This window comes from Aotus nancymaae, unplaced genomic scaffold (assembly GCF_030222135.1).
Source record: "Aotus nancymaae isolate 86718 unplaced genomic scaffold, 86718_ANA_hifiasm-v0.15.2.pri h1tg000001l, whole genome shotgun sequence".
In the NCBI taxonomy this organism is placed as follows: domain Eukaryota; kingdom Metazoa; phylum Chordata; class Mammalia; order Primates; family Aotidae; genus Aotus; species Aotus nancymaae.
In genome coordinates, this window is record NW_026988412.1 from 14,847,545 (window position 1) to 14,853,544 (window position 6,000).

Sequence of the window (6,000 nt, forward strand, 5' to 3'; positions counted from 1 at the left end):
TAAATGGTATTGGGAAAGCTGGCTAGCCATATGCAGAAAGCAGAAACTGGACCCCTTCCTGACACCTTACACTAAAATTAACTCCAGATGGATTAAAGACTTAAAGATAAGACCTAACACCATAAAAACCTAAGAAGAAAATCTAGGCAAAATCATTCAGGACATAGGCATAGGCAAGAACATCATGACCAAAACACCAAAAGCATTGGCAACAGAAGCCAAAAGAGACAAATGAGACCTAATCAAACTCCACAGCTTCTGCACGGCAAAAGAAACAGTCAATAGAGTGAATCGGCAAACAGCAGAATGGGAAAACAATTTTGCAGCTTACCCATCTGACAAAGGGCTGATATCTAGAATTTACAAAGAACTAAAACAGATTTACAAGAAAAAAGCAAATGAGCCCATTCAAAAGTGGGCGAAGGATGTGAACAGACACTTTACAAAAGAAGACATAAATGAGGCCAACAAACATATGAAAAAATGCTCATCATCACTGGTCATTAGGGAAATGCAAATCAAAACTACATTGAGATACCGTCTCATGCCAGTTAGAATGGTGATCATTAAAAAATCTGGAGACAACAGATGCTGGAGAGGATGTGGAGAAATAGGAACACTTTTACACTGTTGGTGGGAGTGTAAATTAGTTCAACCATTGTGGAAGACAGTGTGGCGATTCCTCAAGGACCTAGAAATAGAAATTTCATTTGACCCAGCAATCCCATTACTGGGTATATATCCAAAGGATTATAAATCATTCTACTATAAGGACACATGCACATGAATGTTCATTGCAGCACAGTTTACAATAGCAAAGACCTGGAACCAACACAAATGCCCATCAATGATAGACTGGACAGGAAAAATGTGGCACATATACACCATGGAATATTATGCAGCCATCAAAAATGATGAGTTCGCGTCCTTTGTAGGGACATGGATGAACCTGGAAACCATCATTCTCAGCAAACTGAGACAAGAACATAAAATCAAACACCGCATGTTCTCACTCATAGGCGGGTGTTGAACAATGAGAACACATGGACACAGGGAGGGGAGCACTACACACTGGGGTCTGTTTGGGGAATTAGGGGAGGGACAGCAGTGGGTGTGGAGTTTGGGAAAGGTAGCATGGGAGAAATGTCAGATATAGGTGAAGGGGTGGAGGGCAGCAAATCACACTGCCATGTGTGTACCTATGCAACAATCTTGCATGTTCTTCACACGTACCCCAAAACCTGAAATGCAATAAAATAAAATAAGAAAAAGAAAGAAAATAAGTATATCATTTTGGCAAATTTTAAATGTACCAGGGAATCAGTATATAGAGGGATCTCAATGACTTATTAAGCAATTCATGATTTCTTCCCCTAAATGTTTTGCTTGTCTCTTCAAATCTTTACATATTACACAAGAAGTTCAATCAAAATATTTTTCTTATAGGGACCTCTTTATTCTAAACTTAAATGTTTTTAACAGAAGTTTTTCTGAGTAAAATGTACTTCCCCCCCCCAGAGTAGATTGTTTTAAGTTATTAAACATAGATGAATCAGAAGATTAAAATTTACACTTTGTTGTATGGCTAAGACTAATTGTTCCAGTAAAACACCATGCATGTTGCTAAGCAGGCTTGCCTCACTCTGAGGAAGGGCCTCTGGTCTTGCTTTGTCAAAAAGTCCTGAATGTACTGGACAAGAAACCCCCAGGAGTGACAGGTGTCAGAACAGTGGAACAGGCATGTGGGAGGCATGGGAGGTCAACCTGCAGGAAGGTTGCAGTCTGCCAGGAGCCTCCAGCCTTGCACACCTGAGTCTGGAACTCCCTCCCAGCCTGGTGCAGCTCTGCCCACCCCTAATGAGGAAGCTGCAGAGAGATCCCCAGCAGCTCCCTGTCCTTCTCTGATGTGCAATCCACCCAGGGGACACTGGCAGGCTTGGAGGTGAGAGACTGAGGTTCTGGGCCAGGTGGGAGCTGAGATAGAAGTGAACAAGGCTTGGGAACAAGGCAGCTCCTGGGACTGGGATTCTTCCCTGGAGATCCAGGCTCAACCCTGTCCTCCTCTCCTGGGCTCAAGGTGCAGACAGGGAGGGGCAGTGATGAGAGCTGCTGGGGAGTCTGCTTAGAGAGGCCAGATGTGTGGAGAGGGAATGTTTTCATGTTTTAAAACACAAGGCAAGATACTTCACACTAAACTTCCTTCATGTGCTTCCTCTTGTTTTTCCTGTGGTTAACACACATATGACAGACCACACCTTTAGGAATTAGGAGTTCTCTCAGATCCTTAAACAATCAATGCTGCTGTGTGTTCACATGTGTGCATATGTGTGCACAAGTGAGTGTGTGCTTGTGTAAGTGTCCATGTGCATGCACATGTGTATGCTTCTGTGTAGATGCTGGTTCTGCTCCAATCCTCCCATGCTAGTTTTCCACCTCCCAAAATAAAAGTTGCAACTCTCTGCAAAGTGATAGACCTGTACGTGGTATAAGCTATGTATTTATTCCATTTTATTAAGAAACCTTTATTGATCACCTGTAATCTGCCTGAAATAGTCTTAGGTAGTGGTAAGTAAGACACAGCACATGTCCTTAAAATGCTTTTACAATCTTGCTGGGAGCCATATATTAAACACAAATATAAATGAGCATTTATAATTAGAAATTATGGTACCTTCTCTGAAGAAAAAACTGGGTACTGAGAGAAAGAGAAAAGCACAGGGCAGATCTAACTTTGATTGTAGGGAATAGTTGGTCAGGGAAAGCCCTTTCTGAAGAAGTAATATCTCATCCATTGATTTGTTCAACATTGAACAAATATTTATTGAGCCTCTACTACTCTTGGTGTTGTAGGCATGACAGTAAACAAAACATACAAAATTGTCTGTCTTCATGGACTTGCACTTCAGTGAGGAGAGGCACACAATAACCAACTAAGTAAACTATGACACATATCAGAAGGTGGTGAGTGTTGTGGAGACCATGGTGTGTTGGTAAATGTTAACTCTTCTGGTTCTTCCTTAATGGCAGCAAAAGCAAAACTTGATAAATGGGATATAATTAAACTGAAGACCTTGAGAACAGTAAAAGAAACTATCATCAGTGTGAACACACAACATACAGAATGGGAGAAAATTTTTACAATCTATCCATCTCACAAAGGTCTAATATCCAGAATCTACAAGAAACATCAACAAATTTACAAGAAGAAGGCAAACAACCTATTAAAAAGCAGGAAAAGGACTTGAACAGATACTTCCCAAAAGAAGACTTTCATGTGACCAACAAATGTGTGAAAGAAAGCTCACCATCACTGATCATTCAGGAAATGCAAATCAAAACCACAATAAGATAAAATCTCACATCAGTCAGAATAGAAATCATTAAAAAGTCAAGAAACAACAGATGCTAGTAAGGTTGTGGAAAAAAAGAAATGCTTTTACACTGTTGGTGGGAATGTAAATGAGTTCAAGCATTGTGGAAGATAGCGTGGTGATTCCTCAAAGATCTAGAAGTAGTAATACCATTTGACCCAGCAATTCGTTACTAAGCATATACCTCAAAAATATAAATCATTGTCTTATAAAGATACATGCACACATACATTCATTACAGCACTAATCACAATAGCAAAGAATGGAATCAACCCAAATTCCCATCAACGATAAACTGAATACAGAAAATGTGGTACATATATACCATGGAATATAATGCAGCCATAAAAATGAATGGGAATATGTTATTTGCAGGGGCATAAACGGAGCTGGAGACCATTATTCTTAGCAAACTTATGCAGGAACAGGAAACCAAACACCAAATGTTCTCTTATAAGTGGGAGCTAAACAATGACAACACATGGACATACGGGGGGAACAACACACACTGGGGCCTATAGAGTGGTGTTGGGGGGAAGGGAGAGCATCAGGAAGAATAGCTACTGTGGGCTGGGCTTAATACCTAGGTGATGAGTCGATCTGTGCAGCAAACCACCATGGCCCATGCTTACATTTGTGAGAAACCTGCACATCCTGCACATGTGCCCTCAACTTAAAATAGAAGTTGAAGAAAAAAAAGGAAAGTCTTAGTACCCTGAAGGGGTCGATTCCCCACCATCTATGTATTATAATATTCTGCTCAATCTTGAAATTGTACCCCAGTGTTACATGTAGTAGAAGGACTATGCTGCCCCTTGTGATTTTAGTCAGAGAGAAATGTTAAGTTTCTTATTTTATAATTTGTAGTTTCATAACCACTGTGTTTAAAAGATTAATTCCTATAATGGAAGTTAAAATTTTATAAAGTTAAAGACTATTTATTGAAAGTAAAAAAAAAATACCATCGCTAATTTGTCAATTTATGTGGTGTATATGTCCCTACTGTGGTCAGTTTCATGCTATCAATACCAAAAGAAAAGAAAAGAAAAGAAAACAGAGTCCCACATTTTCAGAAAATGTAACAATCAACTCTCATGAGCTGGTGAGGGCTGGCTCCACAACACCACTGTCTGGGTAGACATCGACTGGGGAGGAGGATGGGGGGTGATGGGTGAGAATGAAATTTTATTTCATTGATTTTAATTTATTTAATTATTTTATCTATTTTAATTGATAAAAGTATAGATGATTGTATGCACCATGTTGTTTGGAAATATGCATGCATTACAAAATGGCTGAATCAAGATAGCCCACGTATTACCTCACATACTTAACATTTTTTTGTGGTGAGGGTGCCAAAAACCTATGTTCTGACCAAATTTCAAGAATATTTATATTAACTAAAGCCATCATGTGGCACAATAGATCTCTTGAACTTATTAATCCCACCTGATTGAAAATTTATGTACTTTGATCAATACTTTCACATTTTTTCCTCTTTCCAGCCCATAGTACTCTCTGATTCTATGATTTCAATGATTTTAGATTCCCCATATAAGTATGATCATGCATTCTTTGTCTTTCTGTACCTGGCTTATTTCCTTTAGCAAAATGTCTCCTAGGTTCATTCATGTTGTAGCAAATGTCATGTTTTTATTCTTTTTTAGGGACAAATAATATTTCACTATGTATCCATACCACATTATCGCCATCCATTCAGCCTTGGAGGAACACTTATGCTGTTCCCACACCCTGCTGCTGTGGTTAGTTCTGCAATGGACACTGGGGTGCAGATATCTCTTTGACAGACTGATTACATTTCTTTTGGGTATATATGCAGTAGTGATATTACTGGATCATGTGACAATTCTATTTTTAATTCTTTAAATAACTCTCATACTGCTTCCTATAATAGTTGTATTAATTTATGTTCCCAGCAACAGTATGCAAAGTTTCCCTTTTCTTCCCATCCTCACTTACACTTGTTACCTTTTGTATTTTTGCTAATAGCCATTCTAAGAGATGTGAGGTTATATCCCATTGTTACTTGAGTTTGTATTTTCCTGATGATGAGTGATGTTTAGCAATTTTTCATACACTTGTGTGTTATTTTGTTTTCTTTTGAGAAATAAGACTATAATTTTAATAGGGTAGTCAGGGAAGGCATCACTGCACAGGTAAGAGGTGAGCCAAGACTTGAAGGAGATAAGGGAGCAAGTGATGAGGCTATCTGGGGCAAGGGTGTTTGTCAAGCAGACATGACCTCCAGCACCACACACTGTGCAGCCCCTTCCCCTTTCATGTGAGATGGATGTAGTGACTTGCTTTTTACTAAATGGATGTGGCAAAAGCAATGGGACGTCCCTTCCATGATTAGGTTACAATAGCCTCTTAATACTGTGCTTTTTGCAAACCTCATATCCCTGTCCCTGGAAGGAGGAGCCCATGGAGAATTTCCTGGGTGCCATTCCTCACTGTAAAGTGAAAGCCTCATCTTGGCAGCCTTGCTTTGCACACGCCTGGCTTTGTCAGAATTTTGAGACAGGGTTTGTTGCAATCCCTTAACCCAAACTTAAAAAAAAAAAAAACAGAGTCAGTTTCCAGCCTACTCCAGAGTACAATGCACTCA